The sequence below is a fragment of the Bubalus kerabau genome, chromosome 2, assembly GCF_029407905.1.
Source record: "Bubalus kerabau isolate K-KA32 ecotype Philippines breed swamp buffalo chromosome 2, PCC_UOA_SB_1v2, whole genome shotgun sequence".
Lineage (NCBI taxonomy): Eukaryota > Metazoa > Chordata > Mammalia > Artiodactyla > Bovidae > Bubalus > Bubalus kerabau.
The window spans coordinates 25,032,952-25,045,015 of NC_073625.1; the positions used below are offsets into that span (position 1 = coordinate 25,032,952).

The 12,064-nt window shown below is 37.0% G+C and overlaps 1 long non-coding RNA gene across 1 annotated transcript in view; it reads right to left on the bottom strand.

Annotated features, from left to right (window-relative positions):
* Positions 1-303: 303 nt before the first annotated feature.
* Positions 304-12,064, bottom strand: part of LOC129644634 (uncharacterized) — a 42,479-nt gene continuing 30,718 nt past the window's right edge. Inside the window, exons 3-4 of the long non-coding RNA XR_008710900.1 lie at positions 2,579-2,724; positions 304-371 (exon numbers count right to left, since the gene is read on the bottom strand). This is a non-coding gene — a long non-coding RNA (uncharacterized LOC129644634). The remainder of the gene's footprint in view (positions 372-2,578; positions 2,725-12,064) is intronic.

A 12,064-nucleotide genomic window follows, 5' to 3' on the forward strand; every position in this document is an offset into this window, starting at 1 on the left:
CAGAATTACTACATGATTCAGCAATTTCATTTTTGGTATATATCTACAAGAATCGAAAATAGGATCTCAAGAGATATTTGCATATATAGATTCACTCCAGCCTTATTCACAATAGCCAAAAGGAGGAAGCAACCCAAGGGTCCACTGATAGATGAATGGATAAATAAATGTAGAATATGCAAATAATAAAGTATTATTCATCCTAGGAAAAGGAGATCCTGTCATATGCTGTATAGATGAAACTTGAGGACATTATGCTAAGTTAAATAAGCCAACCACAATAAAACAAATGCTGCGTGAGTCCACTTACATTGAGGTATCTGAAATGGTCAAAGTCTTACAAATAGAAAGTAGAATGGTATTTGCAGGAACTGTGGGGAAAAGGGGAAAATGAAAGTTGTTTTTCAAAAGATACAGAGTTTGAGTTTTTTAAGATGAAAAATTTATAGAAATCAGTTGCACAACAATGTACATATACTTAACAATATTGTACACTTAAAAAAGCTAAAATGGTAAATCTTGTTAAGAGTTTTTATCACAATAAAAAAATAAGATTTTACCAAAGACCACAAACACTATAATAAGGCCAGAAAAAGAAATTAAAAATAGAATAACTGAAAATAAAGATTAGATTTTTTCATTATTAGACATTAAAGATTTTTCATTATTAGATGCAATATTCTTTAACAAAAAATAGTCTATTTGATACCTAAAAACAATCCTAAGAAAATTAGAAAAGAGCTTCCTGCCTACAAATAATAAAGTTTTATATAATATTAGAACTCATTATAATAACTGGACAGATATTCTACATGTGAAGATAAACACTGTAATATATTAGTTCAATTCAAATTGACTTTTGGATTTAATGCAATTCCAATTTAATGCAATTTAATGCAATTCCAATAAAATTTTTAATACAATTATTTGTTATTTGTTATTATAATTTGAATATTTATTTGAGAGATGCTATGGTCAATAATTGGGCTTCCCTAGTGGCTCAGTGATAAAGAATCTGCCTGCAATGCAGGAGTCGCAGGATACACAGGTTTGATCCCTGGGTTGGGAATATCCCCTGGAGGAGGGCATGGCAATCCACTCCAGTATTCTTGCCTGGAGAATTCTATGGTCAGAGAAGCCTGTTGGGCTATGGTCCATAGAGTCACAAAGAATCAGACACAACTGAAGTGACTTAGTATGCATGCACACATGGTCAATAATTACCAACATACTCCATTAAGAACTGCTATGAAGGTTTACTGTATGGCTATGGTAGTTGAATCTGAGAAGGCAATGGCACCCCACTCCAGTACTCTTGCCTGGAAAATCCCATGGACAGAAGAGCTTGGTGGGCTGCAGTCCATGGGGTCTCAAAGAGTCGGACACGACTGAACAACTTCACTTTCACATTTCACTTTCATGCATTGGAGAAGGAAATGGCAACCCACTCCAGTGTTCTTGCCTGGAGAATCCCAGGGATGGCAGAGCCTGGTGGGCTGCCTTCTAGGGGGTCACACAGAGTCAGACACGACTGAAGCGACTTAGCAGCAGCAGCAACATGGTAGTTGAATAGAACCTGGCTGTAAATCAAGAAACTTGATGTAAATCATATTATAGATTATAAAAAAGGAAGACTATTTCAGTAATGAATGTTGAGACAACTGGTTTTCCACATGAGACAATGATGATGGTACTTGGAACCTGATCTCAAAGCACACTTTAGAATGGGAAAGTACAACACGAATATGAGAAATTTTTGGAGTGCTTTCATGATCTTAGCATAGGGAAGAATTTCATAAGCATATAAAATATAATTATATTAAGAATACTTAAAAATTCACCACTGTGAAATTTTTAAAAGAAACGTGTTCTTTTAAAGAGAAAGAAAAGTGAAAGTCAAGTAGCTCAGTCGTGTCCGACTCTGCGATACCATAGACTGTAGCCTACCGGGCTCCTCTATCTGTCCATGGGATTTTCCTGGCAAGAGTACTGGAGTGGGCTGCCATTTGTGAAAACAAAAATCACAAATGAGCCAATGATAGCAAATTAAATACCAACAAACAGTTAACAGTAAGAAAATAGGAAGCTCTCCACTGAATCAATAAACAGATGAGAAAGATGAGGCAAGAGACATCCATAGGCATTTTCACAGAAAAGGAAACACAAATGGTCAGTACACATAAAAAGATATGTTCAATTTATCACTAATTATAGAAATGCCAAGTTAAAACCAAAATGGGATAATGAGGTATAATTCTACACTGAAGAGAAAAGCAACAATGTAAAAATCAAAGTTGTATAATACCAAATTAGGGAGCACAAGGAAAACTTTTACAGCCAGGTTGTGGCCATTTAAGTGTATACAGCAAACTGTGCATGCAGTTGGGTGGATCTTAGCTACCCTGAAGTTCTGTTTCCCAGCACCTCCTTGTACAGTTGTGAGTTATTGCAATCACAAAGATCATTTGTGCAAGAGCTGGTAGGCTTGCAGCAGTAGCTGCAAGCATTTTATGCTTGAAAGATGAGTTCGGAATACCCAGCAGGGATACAGTTTATACACACAGTTGCCCTCCCTAACCTGCTGGCCCTCAGGGTGGTGTGGGACACAAGTCTGCCTGCAGCTTCTGTGGCTCCTGCAGGATCCTTGTTGGGCCAAACACTTGGTTAGTCTTGTGCTAAAGGACACCATGTTCTGGAAGACATCTCGTCAGCAAAGTTGAAGTCCTGGAGACAGAGAGAGAGAGGAAGTTTCAGTTCAACCTCATGGGCTCCACCTATTTCATTCTCTGCCCAACTTAACATCACCTTCCCTTCCTGACTGCCAGCCTTGCTGGATTTAGACTCTGACCCCAGACACAAAACAAAGCTTGATGAAGACTGCTTTAACCAGTTCCCATAAATGCATAAGGTCAAATTCTTAAAATAAATCTCCTATTATCTAAATTATGTTACTTGTAAGGTTTTGTTTCTTTTATTTAACCTTGATTGTTTCAGCTGACTGTGAAATGGAGATAATAAAACAAGGTATAGCAAGAACAAAGGTCCATATATAGTCAAAGCTGTGGTTTTTCCAGTATTTTTACAGATGTGAGAGCTGGACAATAAAAAAGGCTGAACGCCAAAGAATTGATGCCTTCAAACTGTGGTGCTGGAAAACACTCTTGAGAGTCCCTTAGACAGAAAGGAGATAAATCAGTCAAACCTAAACGAAATCAACCCTGCATATTCATTGGAAGGACTGATGCTGTAGCTGAAGCTTCAATCCTTTGGCCACCTGATGCAGAGTCGACTCATTGTAAAAGACCCTAACGCTGAGAAAGATTGAAGGCAGGAGGAGAAGGGGATGACAGAGGACAAGATGGTTGGATGGCATCACCAAGTCAACAGACATGAGTTTGAGCAAACTCTGGAAGATGGTGACAGGGAAGCCTGGTGTGCTACAGCCCATGGGGTCGCAAAGAGTCAGACATGGCTGAGCGACTGAACAACAACAACATACAGCAAGAATAGCTTAATATATCACTAAAAACAAAAAAATACCAACTTCATCTTTTTATTCCTATTACATCTAAGAATAAAAAAATGTACAAAATTCACCGTTAATGTATCATTCACACTTGATCTCTATGTGCTTTCACGCTGAACTTTACTCAGGTTGAGTTTATCACTGACAGGAAGCCTAAGTCTTAGCAATGCTAGGTGCTCCCTCCCAGAAAAGTAGATGCCACTAACAGAGGCATCTGGGGCCGATTCAGTGGTCACCTGACAGTCACAGAGCATCTGTTCAGAGACCAAAGGACTGATCTCAGGAGCACTGTCCTAGGAAGAAATCAAAGCCAGGCAGAGAATCCAATACTCAAAGGCAATCTAAGGGAGTTAAAAGGGCAAAAAGAACACAGGTGAGACAAAGGGGTTTAAAAGGAGGAGCAAGAAGGCCAAAAGGGAGTGTAAATCTGAAGGTGAGGGGGAGAGCGTGGAGGAGCCTCTGAGGAAAGAGGGCTGCAGCCAGGAAGGGCCATGAGAGCAAGTCACAGCTCCGATTTTTCATGTTTACATTTTTTTTTTTATCATAAAGCTCCTCTGTTCTTTACAGATACCACAGAAGATTTTGTGCGATCTAAAAAGTATATTGAGCTAAGGAAAGCATTACAAATATACTACTTGTAAACTTAAGTGATTGATCAAACAATCATAACCCATATAAACTTCATGTATCTGAATGTCAGTATTTTGATCCCTGTATTGATTATCCTAGTGTACGGGCATTATGCTATAGACAGTCATTAATAAATAAACAATTACTTACAGTGCTGCAATGTATGAAAATACTGTTTCACACCAGTAAAATGAGAAGAAATAAAAGGCGTGTCTAACTCCAATAAATTTTGAAATATTTTAAAGAAACACAAGTAAATACTATGATTCCAACCCTGAAAAAAACGATATAAAGAATGTAAAGTGTGAAAGTATTCATATCCGACTCTTTGTGACTCCCACGGACTGTAAACCGTCAGACTCCTATGTTCATGGAATTCTCCAGGGAAGAATACTGGAGTGGGTTGCCATTTTCTTCTCCAGGGGATCTTCCCCACCCAGGGATCAAACCTGGGTCCCCTGCATTATAGGCAGATCCTTTACTGTCTGAACGACCAGAGAAGCCCTATAAAGAAGGTAACCAATACAAAAATGCCTTGACTCTGTATTTAGAACAAAAATTTTTCTTCTTTTTAAATTTTCAACTTTTTCTTTCAAATTTTAGTTTCCACATTTATTGTACTTTCTGTTCTGATGCAAAAATCTGTTCTTATAATTGTTATAGATAATCAAAATTCAGCATTGTACTTTAAATTTACTCTAGAGCTACTTTTGTTCTATGATTTTTTTTCTTAACAGAGAGCCTTTATGTTTCTAATTTTAACGACTTTGCACAGGTCTACACTAGATTATTAGAGCTAGGATAGCAAAATGATAATTATTGGTTATCTTTAAACTAATTTTATATTTTACTTATATTTAAATATCTTTAAATATTTTATCTATTTACTTCTTTATCTATTTACAAATATTAAACAATCGTAATGGCAGGCATAATATTAAAAAGTATGTAAGCAATTTTCTATAAGAATAATTTCAAAATATTGTTTTTAATGGTAAGCTTTACATCCTTTAGTTTATAATTCCACAGTCATTACTAAACAAACTCTTGACTATTAGACAAAGCTCCCTTGTCCATTTTGGTGAACAAAAATTCAACCAAAAACTCAACTTTAGAAAGAAAAGATGTAAAAGACATAAATTTTTTTTAAATACTAAGGGGAAAGAGTTTGCTGTAACTGGAAAGTAAATACCTCCTAACCTTCTTTTTTGTGTTCAAACAAAGATAACCTAGACCTTTGCATTTCCAAAGCACTTGTGACTCAGCTTCTCATAATCCCAAAAGTTCTCTAATAATAATTTGTGTTTGGGTGCTACTATAACTTAATCAATACTAAATGAATGATCTATGGCTTATAGTAAATTATACCCAGTGTCTACCACCTTATTTTCTAAATAATCCATCAATTAGGTTTTACACTGGATTAAATTCCTGGCTTTCAGAGCAAAACTTCTTGAGTCTTGACCCCTGCAATTTAGATGACAAAAATCAATACAAGTGCTCTTGTTAATGGTCTCAAAATGAGAATACCAGAATATCTGCAACAGGAGAAACAAGAATTCTAGTTCAATACCCGATACTGATCTTTGGTTTCCAATAGGGCTTGTGAATTATAATAGATCTCAGACCACCCGCTCACAAATAGTAATGTCTACTGAATTAGAATCCTGTACATTGCAGAAATGTTTCCTTAACTCCCTAACTTTTTCACACAAGAATTGAAACACCATAAGACAATGCAACTAATTCACTTTCATAACCACAAATATTACTGTGATTCAAGTACTGATAGTGTAAGTGTTATAGAATTTCACAGACAAATAACCTATTTAAGCTCTCTGACCTTTTCATGAGAGAATTTAACATGACCCAAAATGTAAACACTGGGCCCAAAGTCATAGATCTAAATTAAAAACTTGAGCTGCGACAGAGGTATGTGACTCCAGGCTTAGATTATTGAGCAGTTGGTCCCATAAGCACAGAATTTTAGAGCAGAAAAATCACCTAATTCAGTCCTTTAATTTTTTAGATGAGCAAAGGAGACTATAGTGGTTCTCAGGTTTGCTTAACTGAGTAAGATTATTCACAGAGTTCATCAAACAGCCTCTGTCTTAAACCTTTGAAAATGCTTCCTATGCTTCCACGTGTAAGTAGAAAGCACTGCCTTAATATATATTCCTTAAGGAATCTTTTTTCTGGCAGTAGTTATTACTTTTCGATACTCTGAAACCCAAATAATAAACTCATAGCTTTGCTTCAAAACAAGGTGTATTTTTAAAAGCAATTTTCTAATATCAAAATAGCAATTCAGTCGACCAGAACTTACATAATGAACCAGGCACTTTGTACTTGGTGTTCCTCTAGGTTCAAGAATGAGACAAAGACTGAGAGCAGTTTTCATTCTGGAAAGGGAGACACATAAGCCACACTTATTTCCAGGCAAAGCAAGCGAAAAACACACAACTATGTGAAGTATTTACAAATGCTCTAAAATTCTAAACCCAAAATGAGTCAGACATCTTTCTCATCCGGATGACTTAACCAAAAAGCAATCATTGGTGAGTGGCCTAATAAACGGGGGGGCGGGGCAGCTTTCTGTAGCAAATTATTTAGATTACCAATAAATACTAGAGGGGCTATATGGTTTGAGCTTTTTTCTAAAAAAATAAATAAATAGACTGTTTATTTTCCATCAACCTTATTTCCATTTTCTTTTAAAGAGTCTACAGAAGAATAGCTGCAGACTACTCCATGGAAGCTCCCACCCAGCGGAGCTGTGGCAGCAGACCAGACGCGCAGGGGACCAGCGTGCCTTCCGGCCTGTCCACAATCTCGGGTTGGGGAACAGTCAACTTGAAAGCTGGAGCACTCCATCCACCCTGAAATCCCACCTTGGGCGCGGCCTTTCAGCCGTGGTCTGTTCCTCCTTTACGGTGTCTTCAGTATCTTTCCGGAAGCAGAGCTCAGGCTGACCTCGCGAAGGTGGCTATATGAGACCATGCCAGAGCGCTTGCGCAGAAACTCACACTGGGCGAGCTCCCCTTCTGTCGCGCGGGGTGGCGGTGCCCATAGAGCACAGAGAGTGTCTGTGTTACGCAGAGCAGTGATAGATGCCTCTGTGTGAGCCCGCTGGTCTGCGCTGAGATCAGTAATTCCTGGAAGTCTCCACTCATGGAAAGCTGCCTGGATCTGGTTACTGAAGGTTCTGGAAGTGAAGTGGCTGGCAACAGGAGCAGCGCCGTCGTCAGAAGCAGCAAACTTAAGGGCAGCTCACTGATCACTATCTCTGAAAGGTATGACCCTGACGTCGGGTCTTCAGTGGCAACCATGGCACAAGCTGCCAGCAGAAGTTTCTTGAGGTTTTCCTCAGTCATGATCAAATGCCATCACCGTTCCATTCAGAAGTCAAGGTCAGTGCCGCCGAAGCAAATCGCTGCTGCAAGGAATTGAAGAACACTTTCCTCCTCTATTTGCAGGACTCAAGGGCTCGAGATAAGATGAAAGTTTCCCTTTAAGTTATCACAGGAAGCCAAGACAATGCCTGTTTAGACCCCTGTCTGCATAGTACAGAAAGGTGAGTTCATTTTTTTAGGCGCCAAAGATCTACCAGCAGCATGAGAGCCAGTTAAATGAAAACAGGAAGAAAAAAAAAAAAAAACACACAAATTTGAAACTCGGAAACAAAATATTCTCTCTGCCTCACTCATACACACACACACACACACACACACACACACACACACACACGTCAATTAGCAAATAAGAAAACAAAAGCAAATATGGTGATGCTGGTTGTTTAGTAGCTAAGTCATGTCCAACACTTCTGTGACTGCATGGACTGCAGCCCTGCCAGACTCCTCTGTCCATGGGAATTCTCCAGGCAAGAAAACCGCAGTGGATTGCTATATCCTCCTCCAGGGGATTTTCTCCACCCAGGAATCAAACCCACATCTCCTGCATTGGCAGGTGGATTCTTTACCGCTGAGCCACCAGGGAAGCCCAAAAGCAAGTATAAGTAATTTCATCCTCCAAGAAATACTATAAGAAATCTTGAGTTTGTTGAATCAGTGACTAATGAGGCTAATTTCAAAGAAAATACTTCTGAGTATTTTAGTATTATTCCTCCAAGATATTAGGTATATAGCACTATTTTTATTTTTCCAAACTTCTAGGCACTTTTTAAAATTTTAATCTAAAACATTCTATTTTTTATTAAAATTAATTTAGGTATTTTCAGAAATACCTTATGCTATGCTATGCTATGCTAAGCCGCTTCAGTCGTGTCCGACTCTGTGCGACCCCAGAGATGGAAGACCACCAGGCTCCCCGTCCCTGGGATTCTCCAGGCAAGAACACTGGAGTGGGTTGCCATTTCCTTCTCCAATGCATGAAAGTGAAAAGTGAAAGTGAAGTCGCTCAGTCGTGTCCGACTCTTAGCGACCCCATGGATTGCAGCCTAACAGGCTCCTCCGTCCATGGGATTTTCCAAGCAAGAGTACTGGAGTGGGGTGCCACTGCCTTCTCTGGAAATACCTTATATTAATCTATAAGTTAATACTGCATTCTCACATATTTTCCAAGAATACTTCAGTTGGGTCACATGCATGTCCCTGGGGTACACCTTGGCAATGCTCAGAATCATTTGAAGACTATGGGTTGAATAGTGAAGTTTTCACTTTGTAAAGGTGTTAAGTCAGTAAAATGGGAATGTTATTGTTAATATTATATCATTTATACTCACTGCCTGGTAAATACTGATGAAATTCAAATTATGCATGTATCAGAAGACTGTCAAACTTCACCCAGATGAATTTTAACAATCATGAGGAGCTGCAGCAGCAACCCATCCCTGGGGAAAAGCAGTGCCTGTCACCCCTTGCCCCCAATTCCCCTGTGTGAATATGAATCTATGTTCCTGTTGTGCCAGCTGGCAGAGAATATGAAAATAGCCCAGGTGGCCTTTGACACATTTCAAGTTGGAAAAGAGAACATGTTGCCATGGTAAAGAAGAGATGGAAAGAAGTTAATTGTACCCCATAGAGATGCCCTATAATTTTTTTTAATAATTTTTATAATCTGTAAAAAAACTATGCCATAGAGACAGCTATAGAAATCTTCACAGCTATATATTGAATTATCAGTATTTTATAATTTTAATTTTCCAGCAGCAAAGCCAACTGCAAATCATATCAAGATTATTTTAATTGGTATCATGATGTCATTAAGAATATAAAGGGAGTGGAAAAATTACTTTTTAGTCAATTATAGACTATTTTGAAATAAATATTATTCAAAACAATGGGAAGAAGACCCAGAAAACCCCAGGATTTACTAGTGTGGATGGATAGAGGCTATGGAAGAAGAATAAACATACAAGTGTGAAAGAAAAAAAAAATCAACTCTAAGACAAAAATAAACCAGTTATTAAGAGCAGGGTATGGTGAAATCAGAAGAAAGCAATGGGTAAAACTGAGGCAAGTAGTGTGACAGTAGAAATATTTCCAATATACCCAGTAATCAAAAAGACAATGAAGTGAGGCAACAGTGACTTGGCAGAAAGACTTACCTTTAAAGGTAATAACCATCTCAGAATCATGTTGATGTGAAGGAACTAAACACACTGGTGGGGTATTGTGAGTTAAATTATATCTCCGTATTTTCTGTAAAGACATCTATTTAAAACTGGACATAGCATATTTCCCTTCAGCAATTTGAGAAAAAATAATTACAGAATAGTACACTGTACATGTGAAACAAAATATAATAGCTGCTTGTAGTTTACTGGTTTCTTGGGGAATTTAGACAAGTACTAATAAATGGTTTGATTATAAATTTGCAAATGTGCTGATCATTAGTTTACTGAATTTAATTAATGCATTGTCATTAAACCAAAAGCAAGTCTACATATGTTATTTATGAGTCTATCTCCTTGAGGACTGGGATAAAGTACATGTTTAAATCTCATGTACTATATCAGCCTCTGGCTACAAAGGTAAACCCCAAATCACCTACTATTTGTATCACAGTTTGGCTATATATTTACTTTTTGTTCCATATGCTTTAACATTTGTGAAAAAATGTGAATTAAAAAAAAAAGTCAATTCCAAGTGTTGATGACTGAAATAAGGGAAAAGTTAAGGCATCTAAGAAACGGATAATCTTTAGGCAGAAAATACTTTTTTAGTTGAAATAAAACAATGAACTTTTAAATTCTGCAGTGGCTCCAATTAATATCCTAAGTGGACTTGTCATTCTTTCTGATCTATACAAAGACAAATAAGAAAGTTTGCAAAATATCAATAAATGCTTCTGTCAATACTTTTGGGGGAATACTATATGCTAGATGCTGTCTTGAGGATATGTCTTAGGAAACTTACCACTGTATCAACCCTATTATATCAGTATTAATTGTTGAGATTAAAGAGTGTGCCTGTATATTCAACTGAGATTATTTGGATAGGACCTCCTATTTTCAGGACAAAGGTCTATATGCTGATTTGGATGGTGTGAAACTATTTCCAAGAATTCTGTGTTCTGATTAGTGCTCTCCTGCCCCAAATATGAGAACAAAATTCAGTTATAAGATTTGCTGACTAGTCTGAAAATTACATTTGGATGGCGCAAGTGTGATATTCAATTCCATTTCTTTTCTGGAGCGTTTCCACAATAAAGGTGTCCTAGTGTTTCATTAACTCTCATAGGTGTCATTTCCATCACCATATTGATTCTAAGATCTGAGTTATTGAAGTAGTGTTTACCCCCTTCTTCTGTATGGTTTCCTATCTAATAGGAATGATAACTGAAGTAGCTACGTCGACAATATATCATTGATTTTTTTCCTCAAAGGATGAACTTTGAATTTTTCAAAAATGTTGTTTTCAGAATCCAAACTCAAGGCTGCCTGGATAACAACTTAATTCACACTACATCAGAAGAATGTTTCTCTTATTATATCTGCAATTTTGCTTGCTTTACTTTAAAATAGCACAGTGTTTTATATGATTGCTATTTTCAACTTAATAAGAAATCATTAAATGTTGAATGAATTAAAATCTTCATGCACCATACACTTACATTATTTCTAATTAAGAGAAATAATGTTTAATAGTTTTATCTGCTAGTATGAAAAAAGAAAAGAGAAGTTATATTTATTTTCCATCTGTTCTGTGGCAGTAATATAGATGCTTTACATGCATTACCTTTTCCACCCTCCCAATAGAGCTGTAAGTTGGCATTATTTTCTTCATTTTGCCAAAGGTGATAAGGCCAAGTAGCTAGAATACAGAAAGTTTTAAAATCAGATCAGAATTTGAGTTAATGTTTCCCAAAGGCTTTCCCAAAGCCTGCAATTTTTCTTGTATGCTATAATAGTTTCCATATAACCATTTCACTTTTACTTATTGTAAGGAAATTTAGCCTTCAGGATGTATGAACTTACTAATCCAAACATATTGTCACATGACTTTTTTAGATCTAAAATTGTGGCTTATATGGTACTAAGAATGAAGATTTTACAGACACCTCTTTGAATTCCTACACCCAAGATATTTAAGACTTGTGAAAGAAAATGCTTAGAATAGCCTGATTCATGGCTGTTCTAAGTGAAAACACTTGCATAAACCAAGCACAGTTTGCTCCAGAACTATTCCTTTACAAGGAATGCTTGTAAGGGAGAGTAACAGTAACAATACTAATATTATTACCACTCATATTATATTATTTTAGTATAATTATTATACTGATAATATTAACAGCACTGATGTTAGTACACTAATATTAATAACAAGAAGACTGAAATAATTACAAACAGATTCTTAAATGATCTTGAACTCCAGCTAGAGGTAGTAAGGAAATTCTTACTGTTACCAAGCTGGCATTGGGGACTTCAATATGAACTGATTCACAGCT